The sequence below is a fragment of the Saimiri boliviensis genome, chromosome 10, assembly GCF_048565385.1.
Source record: "Saimiri boliviensis isolate mSaiBol1 chromosome 10, mSaiBol1.pri, whole genome shotgun sequence".
NCBI classification, from domain to species: domain Eukaryota; kingdom Metazoa; phylum Chordata; class Mammalia; order Primates; family Cebidae; genus Saimiri; species Saimiri boliviensis.
In genome coordinates this window covers 52,324,717-52,352,252 of record NC_133458.1, presented here as the reverse complement: position 1 = coordinate 52,352,252, position 27,536 = coordinate 52,324,717, and the positions used below count along the sequence as shown (strand labels likewise).

General features: G+C 38.4%; 1 long non-coding RNA gene across 1 annotated transcript in view; it reads left to right on the top strand.

The window, feature by feature from the left end:
* The window catches only part of LOC141580074 (uncharacterized), a 52,183-nt gene extending 32,544 nt beyond the window's left edge, over positions 1 to 19,639 (top strand). The window contains exon 3 of the long non-coding RNA XR_012512072.1: positions 14,674 to 19,639. This is a non-coding gene — a long non-coding RNA (uncharacterized LOC141580074). The remainder of the gene's footprint in view (positions 1 to 14,673) is intronic.
* Positions 19,640 to 27,536: the final 7,897 nt, after the last annotated feature.

Genomic DNA, 27,536 nt, shown 5'->3' with positions numbered 1-27,536 from the left:
ATCTGGCACTAGACAAGGATGCCCTCTCTCACCAACCCTATTCAATATGGTATTGAAGGTTCCTAGCCAGAAAAATCAGGCAAGAAAAAGAAGTAAAGTGTATTCAGTTAGGAAAGGAGAAAGTCAAATTGTATCTATTTGCAGATGACATGATGGTATATTTGGAAGATCCCATCATCTCAAGCCCCAAATCTCCTGAAACTGATAAACAACTTCAGCAAAGTCTCAGGATACAAAATCAGTGTGCACAAATCACAATTATTCCTATACACCAATAACAGACTTAAAGAGAGCCAAATCAAGAACAACTGCCATTCATAATTGCTACAAAAAGAATAAAATACAACTAACAAAGGATGTAAAGGACCTCTTCAAGGAGAACTACAAACCACTGCTCAAGGAAATAAGAGAGGACACAGCAGATGGAAAAACATTCCATGCTTATGGTAAGGAAGAATGAATATCATGAAAATGGCCATATTGCTCAAAGTAATTTATAGATTAAATGCTATCCCCATCAAACTACCCATGATTCTCTTCACAGAACTGGAAAAAAACAGCTTCAACTTCATATGGAACCTAAAGAGAGCACACATAGCTAAGACAATCTTTTTTTTTTTTTTTTTTTTTTTTGAGACGGAGTTTCACTCTTGTTACCCAGGCTGGAGTGCAATGGCGCGATCTCGGCTCACCGCAACCTCCGCCTCCTGGGTTCAGGCAATTCTCCTGCCTCAGCCTCCTGAGTAGCTGGGATTACAGGCACGCGCCACCATGCCCAGCTAATTTTTTGCACTTTTAGTAGAGACGGGGTTTCACCATGTTGACCAGGATGGTCTCGATCTCTCGACCTCGTGATCCACCCGCCTCGGCCTCCCAAAGTGCTGGGATTACAGGCTTGAGCCACCGCGCCCGGCGCATAGCTAAGACAATCTTAAGCAAAAAGAACAAAGCTGAAGGGATAATGCTACCTGACTTCAAACTATACTCCAAGGATACAGTAATCAAAACAGCATGGTACTGGTACCAAAACAGAGATATAGACCAATGGAACAGAAAAGAGTCCTCAGAAGCAATGCCACACATCTACAACCATCTGATCTTTGACAAACCTCACAAAAACAAGCAATGGGGAAAGGATTCCCTGTTTAATAAATAGTGTTGGAAAAACTGGCTAGCCATGTGTAGAAAGCAGAAACTGGACCCCTTCCTGACACCTTACACTAAAATTAACTCCAGATGGATTAAAGACTTAAACATAAGACTTAACATCATAACAACCCTAGAAGAAAACCTAGGCAAAACCATTCAGGGCATAGGCATAGGCAAGGACTTCATGACTAAAACACCAAAAGCATTGGCAACAAAAGCCAAAATAAACAAATGGGATCTAATTAAACTCCAGAGCTTCTGTGCAGCAAAAGAAACAATCATTAGAGTGAACCGGCAACCAACAGGATGGGAAAAAATTTTTGCAATCTACCCATCTGAACAAAGGGCTAATATCCAGAATCTACAAAGAAGTAAAACAGATTTACAAGGTAAAATCAAACAAACCCATTCAAAAGTGGGTGAAGGACATGAATAGACAGTTTTCAAAAGAAGACATATGTGATGCCAACAAACATGGAAAAATGCTTATCATCACTCGTCATTAGAGAAATGCAAATCAAAACCACATTGAGATACCATCTCCTGCCAATTAATATGGTGATCATTAAAAAATCTGGAGAAAATTGATACTTGAGAGGATGTGGAGAAATAGGAACACTTTTACACTGTTAGTGGGAGTGTAAATTAGTTCAACCATTTTGGAAGACAGTGTGGCAATTCCTCAAGGACCTAGAAATAGAAATTCCATTTGACCCAGCAATCCCATTACTGGGTATATATCCAAAGGATTATGGCTCTTTCTATTATAAAGACACATGCACATGCATGTTCATTGTGGCACTGTTTACAATAGCAAAGACCTGGAACCAACCCAAATGCCCATCAATGATAGACTGGACAATGAAAATGTGGCACTTATACACCATGGAATACCACACAGCCATAAATAATGATGAGTTTGTGTCCTTTGTAGGGACATGGATGAATCTGGAAACCATCATTCTCAGCAAACTGACACAAGAACAGAAAATCAAACACCGCATTTTCTCACTGATAGGAGAGTGTTGAACAGTGAGAACACATGGACACAGGGAGGGGAGCATCACACAATTGGGTCTGTTGGGGGGAGAATGGGGGGACAGCAGGGGGACTTGGGGGGAAGCAGGAGGGAGAATTGGGGGGGACAGCAGCGGGTAGGGAGGTTGGGAAAGGATAACATGGGGAGGGAAAGGATAACATGCAAAAAAAAAAAAAAAAGAATAATTTTAGGAAACCAAAGTAACCAATTAAGATTTCAGTTGACTAGACTAAATGTGTTTGCCCTCAGATGTAACTCTTTTCCTTCTCATTTACTATTCAATTAACAATGTCTAAATATTATACTTTAAGTTCTGGGATACATCTGCAGAATATACAGGTTTGTTACTTAGGTATATATGTGCCATGGTGGTTTGCTGCACCTGTCAACCTGTCATCTAGGCTTTAAGCCTCACATTCATTAGGTATTTGTCCTAATGCTTTCCCTCTCCTTGTCCCCCATTCCCTGACAGACAGGTCCCAGTGTGTGATACTCCCCTTACTGTGTCCATGTATTCTCATTGTTCAAGTCCCACTTATGAGTGAGAACATGTGATGTTTGGTTTTCTGTTCCTGTGTTAGTTTGCTGAGAATAATGGTTTCCAGCTTCATCTATGTCCCTTCAAAAGACATGAAGTCATTCTCTTTTATGGCTGCATAGTATTTCATGGTATATATGTGCCACATTTTCTTTATCCAGTCTATCATTGATGAGCATTCATGTTGGTTCCAAGTCTTTGTTATTGTAGATAGTACTGCATGCAATAACCATATGTGTGATGTGTCTTTATAGCAGAATGATTTATAATCCTCTGGGTATGTACCCAGTAATGGGATTGCTGGCTGCTGGGCCAAATGATGTTTCTGGTGTTAGATTCTTGAGGCATCGCCACACTATCTTCCACATGGTTGAACTAATTTACACGGCCACCAACATTGCAAAAGCCTTCCTCTTTCTCCACATCCTCTCCAGCATCTGTTGTTTCCTAACTGTTTAATAATTGCCATTCTAACTGGTGTGAGATGGTGTCTCTGAGTGTGGTTTTGCTTTGCATTTCTCTAGTGACCAGTGATGACAAGCCGTTTTTTGTATTTCTTGGTCATATAAATGTCTCCTTTTGAGAATTGTCTGTTCATATCCTTCACCCACTTTTTGATGGGGTTGTATGTTTTTTTCTTGTAAATTTGTTTAAGTTCCTTGTAGACTTTGGATATTAGCCCTTTGTCAGATGGATAGATTGTGAAAACTTTCTCCTATTCTGTAGGTTGCCTGTTCACTCTGATGATATTTTCTTTTGCTGTGCAGAAGCTCTTTAGTTTAATTAGATCCCATTTGTCAATTCGGCTTTTGTTGTCATTGCTTTTAGTGTTTTAGTCATGAAGTCTTTGCCCATGCCTATGTCCTGAATGGCATTGCATAGGTTTTCTTCTAGGGTTTTTATGGTTTTAGGTCTTATGTTTAAATCTTGAATCCATCTTGAGTTAATTTTTGTATAAGGTATAAGGAAGGGGTCCAGTTTCAGTTTTCTGCACATCGCTAGCCAGTTTTCCCAACACCACTTATTAAATAGGGAATCCTTTCCCCATTGCTTGTTTTTATCATGTTTGTCAAAGATCAGATGGTTGTAGATGTGTGGTGTTGTATCTGAGGCCTCTGTTCTGCTCCATTGGTCTATATCTCTGTTTTGGTATCAGTGCCATGCTGTTTTCATTGTTATAGCCTTGTAGTGTAGTTTGAACTCAGGTAGTGTGATGCCTCCAACTTTGTTCTTTTTGCTTAGGATTGTCTTGATTACACAGGCTCTTTTCTGGTTCCATATGAAATTTAAAGTAGTTTTTTCTAATTCTGTGAAGAAAGTCAATGGTATCTTAATGGGAGTAGCACTGAATCTATAAATTACCTTGGGCAATATGGCCATTTTCCCTATATTGATTGTTCCTATCCATGAACATGGAATGTTTTTCCATTTGTTTGTGTCCTTTCTTATTTCCTTGAGTAATTGTTTGTAGTTCTCCTTGAAGAGGTCCTTCACATTCCTTGTTAAGTTGTATTCCTAGGTACTTGATTCTCTTTGTAGCAATTGTGAATGTGAATTCACTCATGATTTGGCTGTTTTTGTATTTTTGGTGTATAGGAATGCTTGTGATTTTTGCATGTTGATTTTGTATCCTGAGACTTTGCTGAAGTTACTTATCAATGTGAGGAGTTTTGGGGCTGAGACAGTGGGGTTTTCTTAATATATAATGTTGTTATTTGCAAGCAGAGACAATTTGACTTCCTCTCTTCCTATTTGAATGTGCTTTATTTCTTTTTCTTTCCTGGTTGCACTGGCCAGAACTTCTAATACTCTGTTGAATAGGTGCGGTGAGAGAGGGCATCCTTGTCTTGTGCTGGTTTCCAGAGGAAATGCTTCCAGCTTTTGCCCATTGATTATGGTATTGGCTGTGAGTTTGTCATAAATAGCTCTTATTATTTTGAGATATGTTCCATCAATATCTAGTTTATTGAGTGCTTTTAGCATGAAGGGGTGTTGAATTTTTATCAAAGGCCTTTTCTACATCTGTTTAGATAATCATGTGGTTTTTGTCATTGGTTCTCTTTATCTGATGGATTATGTTTATTGATTTGTGTATGTTGAATCAGCCTTGCATCCCAGGGATGAAGCCAACTTGATCACAGTGGATAACCTTTTTGATGTGGGTTGGATTTAGTTTGCCAATATTGTACTGAGGATTTTTGCATCAATATTCATTATAGATATTGGCCTGAAATTTTCTTTTTTTGTTGTGTCTCTGCCAGGTTTTGGTATCGGGATAATGCTGGCCTCATAAAATGAGTTAGGGAGAAGTCCCTCTTTTTCTATTGTTTGGAATAGTTTCAGAAGGAATGGTATCAGCTCCTCTTTGTACCTCCTGTAGAATTTGGCTGTGAATCCGTCTGGTCCTGGATTTTTTTTGGTTGGTAGGCTATTAATTGCTGCCTCAACTTCAGCCCTTATTATTGGTCTATTCAGGGATTCACATTCTTCCTGGTTTAATCTTTGGAGGGTGTGTGTGTCCAGGAATTTATCCATTTATTCTAGATTTTCTAGTTTATTTGCATAGAGTTGTTTATGGTATTCTCTGATGATAGTTTGTATTTCTGTGGGATCTGTGGTAATACTTTCTTTATCATTTTTAATTGTGTCTATTTGATTCTTCTCACTTTTCTTCTTTATTAATCTGGCTAGTGGGTCTATCTATTTTATTAATTTTTTCAAAAACCAGCTCCTGGATTCATTGATTTTTTTGAAGGGTTTTTTTGTGTGTGTGTGTCTCTATTTCCTTAAGTTCTCCTCTGATGTTAGTTATTTCTTGTCTTCTGCTAGCTTTTGAATTTGTTTGTTCTTGCTTCTCTACTTATTTTAATTATGATGTTAGGATGTCGATTTTAGATCTTTACTGCTTTCTGATGTGGGCATTTAGTGCTATAAATTTCCCTTTTAACACTGCTTCAGCTGTATCGCAGAGATTCTCGTATGTTGTGCCTTTTTTCGCATTGGTTTCAAAGAACTTGTTTATTTCTGCCTTAATTTCTTTATTTACCCATTAGTAATTAAGGTGCATGTTGTTCATTTTCCATGTAGTTGTGAAGTTTTGAGTGAGTTTCTTAATCCTGAGTTCTAATTTGATTACACTTTGGCCCGAGAGACTGTTTGTTATGATTTCTGTTCTTTTGCATTCACTGAGGAGTGTTTTACTTTCAATTATGTGGTCGATTTTAGAATAAGTGCTATGTGGTACTGAGAAGTACCATATTCTGTTGACTTCGGGTGGAGAGTTCTGTAGATGTCTAATAAGGTCTGCTTGGTCCAGAGCTGAGCTCAAGTCCTGAGTATCCTTATTAATTTCTATTTTGTTGATCTGTCTAATATTGACAGTGGGGTGTTAAAGTCTTCCACTATTATTGTTATTGTACAGGAATCTAAGTCTCTTTGTAGGTCCCTAAAAACTTCCTTTATGAATCTGGGTGCCCCTGTATTGGGTGCACAAATATTTAGGATAGTTAGCTCTTCTTGTTGCCTTGATCTCTTTACTATTATGTCTTTATCTTTTTTGATTTTTGTTGGTTAAAGTCTGTTTTATCAGAGACTAGGACTGCAACCCCTACCTTTATTTCTTTCCGTTTGCCTGTAAATATTCCTTCATTCCTTTATTTTGAACCTATCACTAAGTTCCTTAAGAAGAGTAACCCCAAGACACATAATCGTCAGATTCTCCAAGGTTAAAATGAAGGAAAAAATATGTTAAGGGCAGCCAGAGAGGAAGGTCAGGTTAGCTGCAAAGGAAAGCCCATCAGACTAACAATGAATCTCTCTGCAGAAACCTTACAAGCAGGAAGGAAGAGAGTTGGGGGGCCAATATTCAACATTCTTAAAGAAAATAACTTTCAACCCAGAATTTCACATCCAGCCAAACTAAGCTTCATAAGCAAAGGAGAAATAATATCTTTTACAGACAAGCAAACACTGAGAGATTTTGTCATCACCAGGCCTGCCTTACAAGAGCTCCTGAAGGAAACACTAAATGTGGAAAGAAAATACTGGTACCAGCCACTGCAAAAACATACCAAATAGTAAAGACCAATTGTAAAGACATTATGAAGAAACTGCATCAACTAATGTGCAAAATAACCAGCTAGCATTATGATGACAGGATCAAATTAACACGTAACAATATTATCCTTAAATGTAAATGGGCTAAATGTCTCAACTAAAAGATACAGACTGGCAAATTGGATAGAGTCAAGACTCATCCATGTGCCATATTCAGGAGACCCATCTCACGTGCAATGTCCACTTTTAATTCTGTGCTTGAGCCAATGATATCATAGTCAGTGCTCAGCTCTACCCACAGATTGTGCTACCTCCTGGTAGATCCAAGTGTAGCTAGCTGAACATTACTGGTGGTAAAACAATAGTTATGGTTATGCGTGTGTGTGTGTGTGTGTGTGTGTGTGTGTGTGTGTGTTTGTTTTTTTTAAGTACCTATTATTTAAACTGTTGTGGCCTAATGAGGTGACTAAAAGTTAACAGTTTTGATTGCAATAGTAAAGAAGAGAAGTAAAATGCTGTTCTTTAAAATTACAATTTGTTTTTGAGAGGTCCTGGGCATAGAACACTGTCAGGTATATTCTATCTTTGTTGAATTGATCTCCCACCCAGAATATGGGAAATTATCTCTATAGAATTTATATAATCTCAAGTCTCTCCCATCTTCAAACATGTTGGAACTATTCTTTTATTCCTCAAATATTCGTTAAAATACTGAAGTAGAGATGTTGAAGAAATTAATATGAAGGAGACATATGTGGGCTCTGCCATCAAGCCCACAGTTTAGCCAAGAAGAAGGATATTTACAAATACATGTGTGTTAAGTTCAGACATAGAAATATGTCTAAATGTTAGGAGAGTCTAACTCTACTGAAGAGAGTCAAAGGAAAGCTTAAGAAATTATTTGATTTGGGTTTCAGTTTGAGTTCTATCATAAGGGATGATTGCAAGTCTTACAGGCAGACAAGAGTGTTCCTGAAGGCTGGTCCGAAGGTAGTGAGTTACCTCAACTGATTGTTCACAGTCAGTTACAGATCAAACTCCTTGTTCTACTCTTTTCCCCCTTCTCACTACTGCACTTGACTAGTCTTAAAAAAAAAAAAAAAAAAAAAAAAAAAGAGTGTTCCTGAAAAGTGAAGTGTCTGTGCAAAGACATAAAGTGTTTGAGAGCAGCAAGTACATAGTTTAATTTGGCTAGAACAGAGATTGAAAGATTAGAGGTTAATCAAAGCGGAGATGGAAAACATAGCTGGAGGTCAGATGAAGTTTGTTTTTCATCCAGTGACCAGTGATTCCCTAGCCTCAGCAAATGCACACAAATCATATTGCAAAAAAAATTCAATATGATTCAGACTCTTTTCCCTCCTCTCTACCAAAGTTTTCAGGTTAAGAAACACCAAACTGCTAAAGGCAGTGGGGATCACTGAAGTATTATATTTTAAGTCAGAGGCTGATACAATAAAATTCTTGTTTTAGAAAGACTTCTCTTACAGCAATGTGGAGATTATTATTTATCACCTATGATGTGCCAGGTTTGAAGAGAGACAGATGAGAGGTCAACAGATCCATTACTGTCTCACCCAGCTCAGTTTCTTTAAAATCTGGCTCTCATTCTCATAGGTGATTAAAACATACATAAAGGAAACATGTCAGTGTACTAGTGGCATGTGTGTTATCGCTGGTTTCCAGCCCAGTCTCTCTCACCTGTCACACCAATTGGCTTTCTTCCTGACCTATGACCTTTTGAGCCACTGCCTGGATCTTGATTAAAGTCCCTTATTTGACGGGAAATCTCACAGACTAATAATTTGTTACAAAATCCCTTTTGGCACAGTCTCAACATCTCTCACATCAGTGTATGTTTCTCACAGGCTGCTGAGAGCAGATTATCTCTAGTTCCATGGGCTAGTCTCAGACAGTAAGTGAGCCAATGTCATCTCTTCATGTGCTGACAAAAGACTAAACAAAGATAGGGGTACTGGAGCTAAAGATCTGTCACAAGTTAGAATTAACAGAACTTGGATACTAACTGGATGCAGAGGATGAAGATGGTAAGGTGAGGTATTGACAGCATTCAGGTTTCTAACTTATGAGACTAAGATGCTTGACAAAAAGGTAAAGAGGAAAAGGAAAGCAAGTTAACTCAAAGAGAAATCAGTTTGTTTTCAATCTGCTGATGTTGAACCTTCTTCAGTTTATCCAGGTTCAGTAGGGCATAGTCTGCCTATTAAATGTTGATGAATCCTGGGGTTTGATTCTTGCTTGCCTTTTCTTACCCTTGCAAAAAGACTCTGCATAATCTCATCCATTCTCCTGGCTTCAACTACCACCTGCTAGTCTCTCTGCTTCTATTCTCTCCTCTTTCCAGCTGGATACTCAATGAATATTCATTGAATAAATTAATTATTGTTGAGTGACTCCATCTTCCATAATGCCTCCAGAGTTCTTTTTCTTAATTTCTTTTCTCTGAAATGGGGTCTCACTATATTGTCCAGGTGGATCTCAAACTCCTGAGCTCAAGCAGTCCTCTCACATCAGTTTCTGCCACCATGCCAGGCTAACAGTTCTTTTTCTAAAATATAAACACAAGTCACTCTGGAGCTAAGATTCATTAGTGAAGAATCAACAAATAAAGCTGTGGCAATAGAAGAGTTCACCCAGGGATAATACATGGCTAGATAAGTAAAGATAATAGAGGAAAGAACCTTGGGTGTCAACAATGTTTAAGAATTACACAGAGGAAAATGAACCAGGGGAAGTTACTGAGGAAGAGTGAAGAGAGAGGAAGGAATAAAACAAGAAGATGTTGGAAGTTAAGCAAGAAGATGTTTTGGATAGGAGGGCTCATGAGTGAAGTAGCTGTGGTGACAGTCCTATGGATGAGCCCAGCAATATGGATATCCACTTATCATGACTGATCTAGCTACAGCCATTGCTAAATATCCAGCCAGCTATTAACAGGAACCAATACTTAGCTGCCAATATGTTATCATCTCCTCAAAAGGCTGTTGATCACTTGGTGATAAATTGACCACACTGGGCCTCTGTCACTCTGGAAGAGCCAGCAATTTATTCTGACAAAAATAGACACATATTCTGGGATAGATTTGCCTTTCCACTCCCATGGCCTCCATCAGCACCGCTATTCAAAGGTTTACAGAATGTTTGATCCATAGACTCAGGATCCCACATAATGTCATTTAAAATCATGGTACTCACATTAAAGAAGAGGAGGAGTGGGCATATGCCTATGACTATGTAGTTTACTATTCCTATCATACAGGATCACCCAAGAGCGAATAGCCTGATAGAGCTTTGGAACATACTGATAGAGCTTTGGAACATCCAGTTAAAGGTATAGCTGACATGTAAGCTTGGAGATAATACTTTACAACGATGGGAGAAGCAATATAAACTCTAAGTCAAAAAACTTAATAAGATGCTGTGTCCCCAGTAGGAAGAATAGATGGGCCCAGGATGCAAAGTGTGCAAGCAGGAGTAGCTATGCTTGCCATCACTCCCAAGTAATCAGTGCTTCCCGTCTCTGCAGCTCTGAGCTCTGCAGGTTTAGAGGTTCTGAGTTTAAAAGGGGGGATATGTCTTACAGGGAATTAAGCAAAACTCCCGTTGAATTATAAACTGACTGCCACCTGAGCACTTCAGGCTTCTTGTGCCAAGGGACCTGCAGGTAAGAAGGAGAGTCACCATCCTAGAAGCAGAAATCGATCCTAGTCATCAAGAAGAGGGAGAAGGGAGGAATATGTTTGACAACTTTGGTGGGTGGTCCTTTGGTGGATGGGAAAGCACAGTAACCTTGTTTGGAGTTGATATGACAGTGAGACCAGCAGAGATGCTAGACAAGCACGAGGTGAATCTAGAATGGATAGTGGGAAAGGGTCATGATGAGTATCAATTGCAGCCTTGAGACTAGCTGGAGTGGCAGGGACACAATTCACTCCCTTGACCTTCTCTGCTAAGTTCTCCCATGAGAAGTAGTCCACTAGAATCCTAGAAGAGCTGCTATAGAGTGGATCAAGAATACATACAGAGTGGATCAAGCAGCACAAACTGTTCACTAGGGTAAACTCTGTAAGGCACTGTCCAGATCCTTCAATGAAGGACTTCTTGTCCCAGTTCCTGGGAGCGCTGTTTGCAAACCACCTTCAGCTCTCAGCCCCTTCAGGGATTGCCTCAGCCTCTCAGAGTGGCATTGTTTAAAGTCAGGACAGTTTACATGTAGTAACTGATTGATAGGGGAGTATAAAAGCCTGGGCATTATGGCCCATCTCAGGTTAACTTTGAAGGTCTATTCTGGCTCCAGCATTCCCCTCATGGTCAGCCAAGGCTGATGTTAGGCTTGCACAACAGCTTCACTTCTTCTCTTTCAAATCCAGCTTTCTTTCTCTCCTTTCCACAGGTACTGATCTTAAGGATGCATTTTAGTAAGCATCCTGCATGCTCAACTCAGATTCTGCTCCCGAGGGAGCCCAAGTTGTGACACTTCCCTAATGCCTAATCTTGTCATTATTTCCCAGTGAGGATCCTCTTCACACCACTGTTTGTCACATGTTCAAGCCTGAGATCAGTATTCCCCATAGGGTTCTCAAGCTCTTTGTTTCGGCTAATGGGTCTTTAGTCATAGAATCTTCTCTGAGTGGAGATCCATCTGGCTTGGCACCTTCTCTCAGGCAATCTCAAACATCTACATTTTCCTTTGCATTGCTGTGATTAAAAAGTAGAGCCTTGGAAGCCAGGTGTGGTGGTTTGTGCTTGTAATCTTAGTTACTCAAGAGGCTGATGTAGAAGAATTACTTGAGACCAGGAGTTCAAGATTAGCCTGGGCAATGTAGCCAGACTCCATCTCTGAAAAAATGAAAAAAAAAAATAGGTGGGCATGTTGATGTGTCCCTGCAGTCCCAGTTACTTGGGAGGCTGAGGCAGGAAGATCACTTGAGCCCATTCCAGACACTCCAGGCTGGGCAACAGAGCAAGACCTCTTTGAAAAGATGAAAACAAAAAGTAGAGCCTTGAAACACCCTATCAAATTGTCCAGAAGTTATACAGTAGAACACACAGAAAAGGAAATTCAATTCAATTAATGTTTATCGAACATTGTAGTAGGGTGGATGTTAAGGAGGAGTAGGACATGGAAATGCAAGAAAACAAGTAAACAAAAAAATCTAAAAAGTGTGAAAATAAGTGGCCAAGTAGAAAGTAGGCTTCAGCCCACTAAAGAGAAAGAAAAATATGAAAACACCAAAGATTGAGCACCAAGTGGACACAGGGAAACATCCAGGACAGTCTAGACTTCAGGGGATAAGGTTCAGGGAAGGGAAATGGAATACATCTTTTAAAGACAAACTGTGAACTGTGTCTGTCTCATCCTAGGAAAGCAAAGCCTCTGAGTGTTGCTGATTGACAAGCAATGTCTGAACTTGTCGGATAAACGAGTACTAGACTAGCTGGAGGTGGTCTACTGCATGTGTGGGGCACCTGATATAGGGTTATGACATCAGCTGGATCCCTCTGGTGCTGACATGAGAGATAACTGCCTCAAGATTATGGTGTTTAGCTCACCCTCTGCTCTGTATGCAAAGTGCTGGAGTTGGGATTATGCCACCCAATCTGGTCTGTACTGCTGTTGTACCAGATGGTCTGTTCATGGTTTATCAGCTTTCTCTTTCCTGCAACTTTATACCTGCAGCTCCTTCACCAAGGTCTTGGTGGGAATACAGACCTTAAGCACTCTATGCCTAGATTATTATCTAGATCCATCGTAGCTTCCAGACTAACTTCTTTCTGCCTTAATTCTCATTACATTGAGTCTGTCCCTCCCTTACAGGCCCTCGCCTGTTTTTCAAATTGAATTAAGATTCCAGCTCCAAGGATTCACCGTATCCTTGCGTGGAAAGCTCCTGCTACCTTCTTGCCTGTGGATGCACTTTCTTCTATTAGGCTGTCCTTTGTACCCTCATACTCTCCCTTTCTGAATCTGGGCCTGTTCCACTTCCCACTTGCAATGGCTTCTCCACTTTTCTCACCAATTGTAATTTTAATTTGTTATTTTAATGTTGAAAGGTGGCATTATGTGTGATTTTATGGAAGTTCCAGCATAGGAATGGAGTGACTCAAAGGGTCATTGACCCAAGCATAGCTTATGTATCTGAAAGATGGCCTCATCTCTTAGGGAAGGACCCATGTTCTATGGTAAGGAAGGAAGGGATGCCTTCACCTGAGCAAGAGTCTGGCAACTACAGCTTGTTAGTCTAATCCAGGCTGTTGTCTGTTTTTGTTAATGAAGCTTTATTTGAACACAATCATGCTCATATGTTTACATATTGTTTATGGTTACTTTCATGTTATAATGGCAGTGTTGAATAATTACAGCAGAGACCATATGGGCCAGAAAGCCTAAAATTAAATTTTGGTATCTAGTCCTCTACAGAAAACGCTTGTCAAATCCTGACCTAGAGCTTCCTTGTTTATTTCAGCTTGCCTGGTCTCCTCCATTAGACTGCAGCCTGCTTAAGAACGTGTCCATATTTCCCCCACTGCAACTTGTAATGCACTCCATGTAGTGAAAGCATTGGATTTCTGATTGAATGACAGGCATTCATCCAAGAATCACTTTTAAGTGCACCAGATGAGCAGCAGAACTTAGAGATGATTTATATTTTATGTGGTGAAAAGGCTATTTCCATGCCTTTTTTTCTCAATACATTTTTTTTTCTTAGTTTTACTCCATAAGGTCACTATAATAATAATTTTTTAAAAATCCCTCAAAGTACGTTGCGATTTTTAAGGAGACATAGTCTCTTTGAGGAAAGGGACTATCTGGTTCACTGTTGCAGCCTCTATCCAGCTACAGTGCTTGGCAAAGAGAAGATGCTCAACAGACATTAGTCAAATAAATGATGAATAAATGAGCTTCCTTTTCTGGTTGCAAATAATTTTATTTAAAGTATGTTGTTTGAAAACATATGTAAACTTATATTTCACAATGTTCGTAACTCCACAGTTAATTAAATAACATCCAGGCATATGTTTGTGTGGATGATGCCAACGGATTTGCAGGGAGATCATCTAAAAAGCAAGCATTGATGAAAGGAGCCCATTAGGCCAATTCTGTATATTGTGAAGAACCCCTCCCACCACAGAACAAATAATAGTATTATGATTAAAATGAATATAGACAGTCTCCATTTAAAAAACAGGTCGTGTTTCAGAATTGCATTTATAAGGCAAGACTTTGATCTACATTTCCTTACAGAAACATTCTTAGAAGGAATGGCCAGATTCTACTCCAGAGAAATTACTGTGGGAAAGGGCTTTGTTTGGAGGAAAAGGAATCTGGGTTCAATGAATCCTGGCTGTCATTAATCAGCTGGCTTGGACAAGTCACACTCTATGGCAGCTTCTGATCTTTGTTCATTTAATCTGTTAAATGAAGGTAAAACGACATAGGGACTGTTAGGATAATTAAATGTGGCAATGTACATGAATTGACTTTCACTACTCCTGGAACCTAGTACTTTTTAAAAAATTTAATTTCCAGCCAGGTGCGGTGGCTGACGCCTGTAATTCCAGCTACTTGGGAGGCTGAGGCAGGAGAATCACTTAAACCTGGGAGGCAGAAGTTACAGTGAGATGAGATCAGGCCATTGTACTCCAGCCTGGGCAACACGAGTGAAACTCTCTCATTGAATGAATTCACTTACACTAAAGTGTTAATGGATCATCATCTCTTTACTCTCCCCAGATTGTTTGTTTTCAAAATGGACTACTAGATCATCCACAGGAATTTCTTAGCAGTCAAATTTAAATCTAGGCAAAGGAAAGGAAGTGCCATTCCATTTCTGCTACTGAAATGGCCTCCCCACTTTTCTCCCTGTAGGTGTGCTGGTCCTCTTTGGGAGGCTGCTGTTGTGGTCAGTTTTTCTAAGCCTGGCTTTCTGTGGATAAAGGACTCCAGAAACACCCTGAAATTCTGAGTGAGTAAGCAAAGGTGCATTTTTCTGGGCAGAGGGGCTTCAGCTTTCATTAGATCTTAAGAGTGATATCTCTGTGACTCCAGAATGGTTAAGAACCTCTGTTCTATGCTGTAGTTGATTCCACAGCTTCTTCCCCACCTGCACTTCTGAACTCTTAGACTCGCTAAACGCTCAAGTTCTGATTGCCTTCACTACAGGCACCTGAGTACTCTTAGTCGTTGTGAGAAGGGGAAGGCAGACAGGGCATGAATAGTACTATTTTCTTTATAGACTTTTTTTGGAACGTAATTTTTCCTTGTATAAGTGAATTCTCACTAAAGAAAATGTAGAAACTGAGGACAAATAGAAGAAACAGGAGAAAAGCACTCATGTTCTAAGCAGTGTGGCACTTTAGTAGCTGCGTGACTATTGTTCCTTAGTTTCTTTACTTTTAAAATGGGTACACTAAAAGCATTTACATCATATGGTGGTTGTTTCGGTATTAATTTCTGGTATATGATTGGCATTCAGTGAGTATTAACTATTTTGTTACTCTCAAGCCTGAGTTTGTCTATAAAATTGGGTGGAGTATCTACATACCTGCTTTGGACTTCTGCATAGGAGAGTTCTCTCTTTTCTCTGATTTGTTAATTTTTTAAATTTTATATTTTCATGTTTTGGGCTACATGTGTAGGATGCAGGTTTGTCAATTTGTTCAATCATTTATGTTATTATGGATTCATGGCTACTTATTTTATGTTTTGGGTTATAAACCAATACTTTGTTCCATATTTGACCATTGAGAGCTCTTTCAGCTGGCTTTTGCACCCCTTTGATATACTCCTGTTGATCTAGACTTTTTGTTTTGTTTTGTTCCTTACTTTCTGGTACTAAAAAGTGCTCCAAGCTTATCTTATATATTTTCTGCACAGTCCTAGAATCAGCCATTTCTTTAAGGACCCCTATCCAGTTTACTGGAGAATAGCATTAGAAACCCATACTGCATGCTACATGTACTTGTTACTATAGAGTGTCATTTCTTTAAGGCTCTGTCAGCCAACGGAGCAAATAAATATATATGTGTATACTGACCTGTGTATATATGCATATCTATAAATATTTTTATATGTAACCACCTTATCTATATGAAGTTAAACATAAATTCTTAATGATTTCTCCAACTCTGATTCATTACTACCGGGATCATTTTAGCATCCTTCTCTTGATGATCTGTAAATTTCCACTCCTTTGGTGAGAAGGATGTCTCCCAGATTTTCTACCATTCATTTACTTGTCTAATTCCTGTAAACACTGATAGCAATATCTGAATTGTTAACTTGTACTCCCCTGAGAAACTATTTCATTGACTAGAGTAAAATATTTATATGCAGTTCCTTTTGCCTTTATTTTTATGTTAAAAGTTGGTTTATCTACATCAAAAGTTACTCTTGTAGGGCCAGGCATGGTGGCTCACGCCTGTAATCCCAGCACTTTGGGAGGCTGAGGCAGGCAGATCACAAGTTCAGGAGTTCAAGACTAGACTGGCCAACATGATGAAATCCCGTCTCTACTAAAAAATACACATACAAAAAAATTAGCTGGGCATGGTGGCTCATCCCTGTAATCCCAGCTACATGGGAGGCTGAGGTAGGAAAATTGCTTGAACCGGGCCCCGGGAGGCAGAGGTTGCAGTGAGCTGAGATTGCGCCACTGCACTCCAGCATGGGCTATGGAGCGAGACTCCATTCCAAAAAAAGAAAAAAAAAATTACTCTTGTATTATAAAGTTCTATGGTTTTGACAAACACGTAATGTCATGTATCTATCATTCAGTACCATACAGAATAGTTTCACCACCCTAAATATCCCTATGCTTCGCCTAGTGATGCTTTTTATTCTTCCTTGAATATCTAGCAAGCACTGATCTTATTTGCTGTCACTACAGTTTCACTTTTTCCAAAATGTCATATATTTGGAATTGTAGGGTATGTAGCTTTTCAGACTGGCTTCTTTATAATATGCATTTGCGGTTCCTCTGTATCTTTCTGGGCTTGATATCTTCTTTTCATTGCTGAATAATACTTCATTGTATGGATATACCACAGTTTACTTATTCATCATCTATTGAAGGATATCTTGATGGCTTCCAGGATTTGGCAATTATGCATAAAACTGATAGAGATATTCCTTTACAGGTTTCTATGTGTGCTTTAATTTGCGATTCCCTAATAACAATGATGTTGAGCATCTTTTCATAAATTTACATGCCATCTGTATGTATTCTGAGGCCAAGAATCTGTTCACATCTTTTGCTTCTTTTTTTTTTTATGGTTTTAGTTTTCTTATTGTTCAGTTTTAAGAGTTCTTAATATATTTTGGATATAAGTCCTTTGTCAAATATACGTCTTTCATATATTTTTATCCCAGTCTGTAGTTTGTCTTTTTTAAAAAAAAAAAAATACTTTATTTTATTTATTTTTTTGAGATGGAATCTTACTCTGTCACCTAGGCTGGAGTGCAGTGGTGTGATCATGGCTCACTACAACTTCCACTTCCCAGGTTCAAGTGATTCTCCTGCCTCAGCCTCCATCTAACTTGGATTATAGGCACAAGACACTACATCTGGCTAAGTTTTGTTTTTTGTAGAGATAAGGTTTTGCCATATTGGCCAGGGTGTTCTTGTACTCCTGACCTCAAGTGATCTACCCTCTTTGGCCTCCCAATGTGCTGGGATTACAGGCGTGAGCCACTGCACCCAGGGAGACTTTATTTTTTATACCAGTTTTAGTTTCACAGCAAAACTGAGCAGAAAGCAGAGAGTTACCATACTACTGTCAGCCTCCCCCACTATCAACATCCCATATCAGAGTGGTACTTTTGTTACAACTGATGAAGATACACTGATACATCATTATTATGCAAAGTCTTTAGTTCACATTAGAGTTCACTCTTGGTGTCCATGGGCTGAGACAAATATATAATACAATATATCTATCAATCGTATCATACAGAATGGTTTCACTGCCCTAAAACTTTCCCTATGTTTCTCCTGTGTATCCCTCTCTCCCTGCAACCTCTGGCAATCACTGATCCTTTTTACAATTTCCATGGTTTTGCCTTTTGCAGAGTTTCATATAGTTGAGACAATACAGTCTGTGGCCTTTTCGGATTACCTTCTTTCACTAGATAATGTACTTTTAACATGCCTTTATGTCTTTTCATGGCTTACTTCCTCATTTCTTTTTAATGCTGAATAATATTTCATTGTCTGGATATACCATAATTTATCTGTTCACCTACTGAAGAACATTTTGGTTGCCTCTAAATTTTGGCAATTATGAATAAAGCTGTTACAAACATCCTTGTGCAGGTTTTTGTGTGGACGTAAGTTTTAAACTCATTTAATTCTAAGCAGTACAATTGCTAAAATGTATGGTAAGAGTATGTTTTGTTTTATAAGAAACCACAAAATTATCTTCCAAAGTGGCTGTAGCATTTTGCATTCCCATCAGCAATGAATGAGAGTTCTGTTGCTCTGCATCCTTATCAGCATTTGGTGTTGTCAGTGTTTTGGATTTGGGACATTCTAATTGTCATGGAATGACATTTTGTTATTGTTTTAATTTGCATTTCCCTTATGATATATGATATGAAGCGTCTTTTCTTATGTTTATTTATTGTCCATGTGTCTTCTTTGGTGAGATAATGGTACAGCTCTTTTGACCATTTTAAAATAATGTTGTTCATGTTCTTATTTGTGGATCAACTTTTCATTCTTTTAACCATGTCTTTTAGAGTGCAATTTTTAAATTTAGTGAGGTCCAACTTATCAATTTTTTCTTTTGTATCTAAAAACTCATGAAATCCAAGGTCACACAGATTTTCTTCTATGTTAACATCTAGAAGTATGGTGGTTTTGTCTTCTACATTTATGATCTATTTTGAGTTAGTTTTTGTGAAAAGTATAAGATCTGTATCTAGATTCATTTTTAAATTTTCTTCCCTCTCCTCCTTTTCTGCCTTCTCTGGTTTGGCCCAAGCATTTATATCACTCCATTTTTTTTTTCTCTCTTAGCATGTCAACTATTCCTCTTTTTAAAAACTTTTTAGAGGATGCCCTAAAAATTGGTAACATAATATAGAACTAATCTGAGTCTACTTCCAAATAACACTTTATGGATAGTACAGGTACCTGACAACAGAGTCCAATTCCTCCCTTCTCACATTGCTGCTATTCATTTCATATAACCATATACTATTGAAACTGCCTTTGCAAGAATTATAGCAGTGAAAGAAATCTAACCTAACTGACTTCATCTTGGTGCTCACTTCATTTCACAAGCTAACAGCCCTTGCTCATTCCTGGATGTAGGCCATTCCTGGAAAGAATTAAGTTGATAGTTTAACTTTGAAGCAAAAATGATATTACCTCTCAAAGCTGACCTCTGTGGGGACTGAAACGCCTTTTGTAAGACTAATGAAAAACTGCAAGTTTAGGATAATGGACAGGGCCTGAATCCTGCTGAAGCATAGGCACAGTTAAACAATAACCAGCCATTATTTTTTAGCTTGCTTTTCTATAATCACTTACTGCTCAAGAGTCATATATCCAGAGGTCACAAGACTTGTATTCTCTCCAACTGCTCCTACAAATAATATCACTATTGTAAGACCTAGGGTAGGTTTTTGAGATATTTTTACTTTTGTATTCTGGCAAGTAGCTGACTCCACCCAAACCCAGGACTCATATGAAGGAACTGAATCAACTGGTCCTGGGATCACACTCAGAAACTGACTCATTGCACAAAGACTGTTTTAAAGACTGCTATGATTTCCTCCCAACCAGTCAGCAGCACCCATTTCCTAGCCCCCTGCCTACCAAATTATTCTTAAAAATCCTAGCTTCTGAGCTCTTGAGAAGGCAGAGAAACATCTCTCATCCTTCTACTTGGCTGGTCCTGAGATTATTAAACTTTCTCTCCTGCAGGTTCTGCTGTTCTCAGTGTTTGGCTTTTCTGGGCAGCAGGCAAGAACCCATAGAGCAATTACGCTATAGTCACACAATATGTTGTTACTATTATTGTTTAAATAAACAGCTATCTCTATTAGATCAATTAAGAATGAAAGTAAAAGATTTTAGTTTGCTTTCATTGATTCTTCTTTGATGCTGTCTTCCTTCCTGTATATCTAAGTTTCTAGCCTAAGTTGCTAGCCTATGTAATTTTCCATTTCTCTGAATAACTTTCTTCAGTTTCTTGCAGGGAAGGTTTACTTGTGACAGATTTCCTCAGTTTGTTAGTCTGAGAAATTCTTTATTTCTTTACTTTTGAAGGATAATTTCACTGGATAAAGAAATCTAGGTTGATGCTTTTGTTCTTTAACCACTAAATATTGTAACCCCACTCTTCACTTGTTTCATGGTTTTTCATGAGAAAGCCAATGTAATTCTTATCCTTGTTCCTCTATAGCTAAAGTGTTTCTTCTTCCCCTCTGGCTTCTTTGAAGGTTTTTTTCTGTCTTTGTTTATCTGTAGTTTAACTATCATATGCCTGGGGTAGTTTTGTTGTTGTTGCTGTTGATAGTGATGTTGTTGTTGATGGTGACCTTGTGTTGGTTGTTGTTTTGGTCATTGATCTTCTCCTGCCTGATGTTTGGTGAGCCACGTGGATCTGTGGCTTGGTGTCTTTCACTAATTTTAGAAAATTTTCAACCATTGGTATGTCAAATGTTTCTTCTGCTCCTTTTTCTCTTTCCTTCCCTTCCAATATTTCAATTACACATATGTTACACATTCTGTAACTGTCCCACAGTTATTGGATATTCTGTTCTGGTTTTGCCATTATTTTTTTCTGCTTATATTTTGGTTTAGTAGAATTCTGCTGGCATATCTTTAATTTCAGTGATTCTTTCCTTGGTCATGTCTGGTCTTATTGTAAAACCATAGAAGTATTCTTCATTTGTATTACAGTGTTTTTGATTCTTTTGATTGTTGCTTACCATTTCCATCTCTCTGCTTACATTATCCATCTATTCCTGTGTGTTCTCCACTAGAACCCTTAACATATTAATAGTAGTTTTAAATTTTCTATCTCATAATTCCAATATATCATATATAAGCCTTATGCTGATGTTTGCATTGTCTCTTTAGATTGTAGGTTGTTGTTTTTTTTGTTTTGTTTTTTTGGTTTTTTTTTGAGGCAAAATACAATGGCTCAATTTCAGCTCACTGCAACTTCCATCTCCCGGGTTCAAGCCATTCTTTTGCCTCAGCCTCCCTGGTAGCTGGGATTACAGGCATGTGCCACTGTGCCCAGCTAATTTTGTATTTTTAGTAGAGATAGGGTTTCTCTATGTTGGTCAGGGTGGTCTTAAACTCCTGACCTCAAGTGATCTGCACACCTTGGCCTCCCAAAGTGCTGTAGATTGTGTTTTTTTCTTACCTTTTAGAAGGGCTTGTACTTTTTTTGTTGAAATTCAGATGTTATATATCTGCTACATAGGCCTGACTAGGAGCTGGGCTGTGTTTAATGTTTTCTGTAGTGGTAGGTGCTAAAGGCTTCAGTTTCCTCTTGTCCTTGTCTTTTTAAATCTCCTTCCTTGAATTCTTTTCTACTTCTTAAATAGAGTCTTTGTCATGCATTTCTTTCACTTGTAACGCACTGTTACTGTTCTGGAGCCCTGTTGATGTGGTGACAAAATGTAGGGGAGAGAAAGTAGTCTATAATCTTGTGATTAAATCTGTCTTTTTGTGATTCTGAGTCCTTGGGCTGTGACATTCAGAAATGTTTCTTCTCCTTTTCTTCTCCACTTAGGTGAGACTGGAAGGCTAGCAGCGACTGCAAGTTAGATAATTGCCCTCCTCAGGGAGATAAGACCCTAGTGAAATTTATTCCCCTGGATAAGCAGGCCTTTGTTTTGGAGAATGCTTGAGCTGTGGTTGCTTTTCCCCTCCGCCTGCTGAAACAGGAGAGGATTTTTCTTAGATCTTCACTTGTGAACCTCATAGGGTTCATGGAGATAAAACCCACAAAACGTGTAGAAACCTCTCCTAATACCACCCCCAATAGTTTCTCAAGCTCAAATTAACTCATACTCAGTCTCCAGAAATTTGTCAAAATGACCATTTCAATGTTCCTACAAGTTTTTGGTCCCAACAGATCCTATTCCACACAAGTGGATCTTGGCTGCTTTGCCACTTTCCAGATTTTAGGTGTCAGTTTGTCCTATGATTTCAGTTCCCTAAGGGTCTAAGAAAAGTCTTAACTTTCAGTTTGTTTAGCCTTTTTCATGTTGTAAGGATTGCATGATCACTTTCAAGTTATTTACATGTTGGAGCTGAAACCAGAAATTCTTCTGATTATTTTTAGTCCTAGAACCCATCCTAAACAGGTCTGCTACATTTGACTTTTTCTCCGTATCCTCCTCTGATTCTCTGTCTCCTGTTTCCTCAGACCAAACATAGTTTAGACCATTATCCTATATTCTGTATCTTAAGTCTGTGTTTCTTCCTATCCTGTCCTATACTCCAAGTTTCTTGTGTGTTTGTATTACTTTGAGTAATATTTTAAAATAAATTTAATGTATAGTCTTCTACTTGTCTTACCTTCAAGAATATATTTGTTTACCTTTTCTTTTATTTCTACTCTTGGAATAAAGTTTTTAATAAAAAAAATTGTCATCGTTGGGATGTATTATTTGTATATACGGTAATACTGTAAAGAATGCTCACTAAATATTGTTGAACAGGTCTTATTCAAGGTCATACTTAGCTTTTGATTTTAAATACAGTTATTTTTTCTAAAATTTACCTAGCTACTCAGATTTTTGTGATTCATTTCTTTATGTGTTAACTCATTTACCCACTAAAGTTTTTTCTTTTCAATTTTTTCTTCATTTAGAACAGCTAGAAAATAATATAATCTATGTGTATGGATAATGACTAGCTGAAATATGAGTAATAGAAGGGTAAAAATAGGCTTTAATTCCAAAATAATCTACTTCTACTATTTTAATTCATTGAAAATAGGAAGAGAGAATTAGACTAATCCAAAATATTTTAAAAGCATTTTTAAAAATTGCTTTGCACAGAAAATAATGTCCATTTTAGTTTAGACTTTCATTGTAAAGTCAAAAGAATGGAGAATAAATGATGGCAATCCAGGAGCCATTGATAGTGGCAATTAATATTCATAACAACCATCATATAGCTATAAAATATTACTGATTGTTATAGCTACTATATAAAATTCAATTGACTTGCTCGGGATTAGCACAGTAATGTCATTATAGTCTGAAATCATGTTATAAAGCTGTAATTATGTTGGCCTAAATAAAATGAGAATTTACACCAGAAAAAATTAATCCATTTACTTACATTTTGCATTTGACTTATCTCAAATGCCTTTTATCTAGATTGTACATCACATAGTCTTATCAGAATTATATGAATTTAGGAGAAAATGGGAGCACCAGCTGAGGTGCCATCTACAGGTTGTCATAGAAATTGCAATGTTTAGTACTCAATATCTGATTAACAAGAAATAAACTTATAAGCTACTTTCTGGGATAGAGGACATCTAGCAGCAAGGTCTCAACAAACAGCAAAATACAGAATTGAAGGAGCTAGTTAATTATTATTTTGACTGGATGGAGTAAATAGCTTATTTCCATTAATGAGCTTCCATTCTAACTTGTATTGGATTTTATAGTTTTTCTATGCATCAAATCAAGTGAAAACATTTGTTGTGCAAAAAATTATTTTGGTAGGTTTGATTTGTCCAGGGGGCATTTTAATAAAATAAAGGCCCTTAAAACAATGGGCTAAAAGAGATCTGGGGCTGGGGGGTGGTTAGTCCAATCCTTTGGGAGGTAGAGGCAGGAGGATCATTTGAGCCCAGGAGTTCAAGACCAGCCTGAGCAACATAGGAAGACTTCATCTCTACAGATAATTTTTAAAATAGCCAGGCATGGTAGCATGTGCCTGTTGTTCCAGCTACTCGAGAGTCTGAGGTGGAAGGATGGCTTGAGCCTGGGCAGTCAACGCTGTGTCATGCCACTGCACTATAGCCTAAGTGAGACCGCCATCTTTTAAAAAAGAGTGAAATAGAGAGAGAGACCTGGGATCAAGTCCAACTACCACTTACTGTCATGTCATCTTGGATTATCGTGGTTAGAAGTGTGGGCATTGGAGGCCGCATCCTGGATTCGAGTTTTCTCCTTTCTTCCCCAGCTCTTCCGCATCCCCCCATGACTTTCCATCCCCTCCAACATCTTTACTTTAACGTGTCCTCCAGATTCTTCCTTTTCATTACTGCTCCTATCTCTCCCTCTTCTCTGTTCTCCATCTTTTCTCCTTTTCTTTCCCCCAGTTGCTGTTCTCTTCTGCTCTTTTTTCTTCTAATGCTAAAAGACATTGACAAAACTTGTTCTTTTCAGCCATTCACCAAATGTTGATAAAATAGCTAAGTAGGCATATCTTCACCTCTTTTATTATGTTACTTTATTTTCATTATTGTGAGCAACATCTGTTACGTTTTCTGTCTGCCCAACCTATTTTTTAACAGCCTTGTTATACTGGAGGAATTTGTAGTTTATGAATTTGATGCCTCCTCCCCAGTCGTCTTTGCAATCACTGGACAGGCATGTGACTTAGGTTCCAAATGGGACTCACTCACATGGCACTTAGATTTGCAAGAGAGCAACTTGGGGCAGGAGCATCTGCACACTGGCAAGGCATGGTGATAGAGGTGTAGCCACCACAAGAGTGCACATGAGACCTCCAACTGTGGGGAGTATAATTAGCCATGCATGGGGCCCCAGCTGCTGCCCTCAAAAAGCCATCTGCACTGAGGCCACACTCCCAAATGGCTGCTCAATGAGTGCCTAGGATACCTAGGCAGGCCCAATTCCTGTCCTCTGACAACTGATGCCAGCCAAAAGACTCCCTGATGGACCTTTCCTAATATGTTTTAGATTGTACAGCAGCCCAGCATAATTCTGCCTACCCTAACTCCCTTTTCCTGAGGTCAAAGTCAGACTTTGTTGGAGGTCTGATGGCTCTCCCTGCTATTCTAGCATGTTTCCATTTTCTCTCACATAGATGTTTTCCCTAACAAAATCCCTGAGTGCTTAGCTCTACCTTAATGTTTGCTTCTCGAAGGACCTAGATCAGCATAGGCAGCATTTAGCTTTGAGGGAAGTCAGTGGCTGCAAGTTAAGTTCCTGGCACCAGAGTAACAGTGGTTGCAGAAAAGTCAGCATCTTGATGTCAGTGCTTGGTGAGGGCTATGGTAGACATTTCTTTATCAGGGAAGTTCTAACATATGGACTGGAACATATTCTCTAGAAGCATAGCCTCAAAGCTCATTGTCTAGCTCTGCCTAGACACTTCCATGAGCTTCTTAATATCCTAATATAAAGCACAGTTTGTGTTTAATCAGCCAAAGTAACCTTTTTTCCTTGTGCCTAAGAATTTTTGATACGATATCTATTACAAAAGTGGTTAGAGGCAACAGAAATGCAGAGAAATAGGAAAAATTGGAATAGGTTATTTGAACTATTTGGGACTGGTGGCTCCTAAAATTCAGCTAATACTAAGAGATGGATGATGGATTCTGGCATCACATGAAACACACACAGTGGCAAATGTGCTAATTAAATTAGGTCATACAATTAACATCTAGAGTATCCATTAAAGGCAAGGCTTTTAGTGACCCAGAAGCTGCTACCGCAGGAAAAATATGAAGATTGTGAGGAATTTAAGGGATAAGTCAGTTGCTTCCAACTGCATTGAATAACATAGAGAAAGAATAAAAACCTCAACTTTCTAAATTCTCAGTTCACAGAAAACAGAAAATCATGGAATGTCTACGATTATGTTATAAAAATCTCTTAACAAAAGTAATTGCAGGATAATACACTAGAGAATCGAATTTAAAATTCATATCAGTTGAATTCATCACCATGCCTGTCTCTTATAAGAAAATTAGGGGAAAGAAAGGGTCCCTGAATTGATATGGGAACTTATGGAAGGATTTAGGGGCTGAGATGTCAAACCTATAAGCTCCCCCGAGCCTCACTCCAGGAGAGGCACCACCTACCCCTCTGCCTAAGGAGGCCCCTCCTGCTTGGAGGTGAGATAAAGACCCTGTGATTATCTCATCTCAGTTACCTTTCAAGGAAAAAGCAATTCTTCTACCACTCTTGTACTATCTCCCATTGTTTCCAGATTTTACCTGGAATCAGATCCTAACAAGCCCGAGGTATGCAAATATAAAGTCACACACAAAAATAAAAATGCACACACAAAATGAATTGCAAGATTTTTCTAATATGTGTTGATGAAAAGAAGAGAAAGAAGGGAGGGAGAGAAGGAGGAAGGAAAGAAGGGAGGAAGAAAGGAAGGAAGGAAGGAAGGAAGGAGTACATATAGTAATAGATCCTAAAAGAGATAGAACAAGGAGGGAGGAATGTATAACTTTACACTGGCCTAAATTTATCAATATGAATGTACTAACCAGAGTATTTGGATTAATGTTTGAGAAGATTATATTGATATTGTTTGAATGACTGGTTGACTAAAACACAGACTCGGGCAGGGTTGGCTGCTGTGAATGATCAGCAGATGTCCCTCTGATAATCCTCTGGGTTAGCAGGTATACAGGATAACCCACCTTTAGGCTGTCAGACAATCTCTTTCCTCTGCCAGTCCAAGGCTAACTCAATGGGCTCATGGAAAACATAGCTAAGTCAGCCAGAGTCAGATTCTATTGTTTGAAACTGAGAACTCTAATACAGTATGTAACTTATATTTTTAAAATTAGGTACCATGTATTCAGAGTCTTCCAGAAAAGCAGAACCATTAGGATGTGTATGCATATATAGAAAATGTTCATTTTAAAGACTTGGCTCATGTGATTATGGAGTTTGGTAGGTTCAAAATCTGCAGGGTGGGCTGGGAAGTTAGAGACCCACGAAGACCCAATAGTGCAATTCAAGTCTGAAAAGATGTTTGCTGCAAAATTCCCTCTTGCTCAGGGCAGGTCAGCCTTTTGTTCAGGCCTTCAACTGATTGGATGAGGCCCACCCATACTATGGAGGCCAGTCTGCTTTAGTGTAAGTCCACTGATTTAAATGTCAATCTAACCCCAAAACATCCTCACAGGAATATCCAGAATAATGTTTAACCACACATCTGGGCACTATGGTCTAACCAAGTTGACACATAAAGTTAACTATCATAGATAAATAAAGATCTTTATCAAAATAATTTTTATTAATCAGAATTCTAATAATTAACTTATGCTCTGCATTATATATTAATAATTATTTCTATAATTACCACATTCAGTCTTTTTGTAAGTAATTGAAAAATTAAATGACTAGGATTATATAACTTGAATCCAGTTTAAAATAATGAACTTAAATCTACAGAATTCTCTACCACACATTTAAAACAATTGTTTGTTCCAGCCAAACTAAGCTTCATAGGTGAAGGAGAAATAAAATCTTTTACGAATAAGCAAGTACTCAGAGATTTCATCACCACCAGGCCTGCGTTACAAGAGCTCCTGAAAGAAGCACTAAACATAGAAAGGAACAACCAGTACCAGCAACTCCAAAAACATACCAAATGGTAAAGAGCATCGACACAATGAAGAAACTGCATCAAGTAATGGGCAAAACAGCCAGCTAGCATCAAAATGGCAGGATCAAATTCACACATAATAATATTAACCCTAAATGTAAATGGACTAAATGCCCCAATCAAAAGACACAGACTGGCAAAT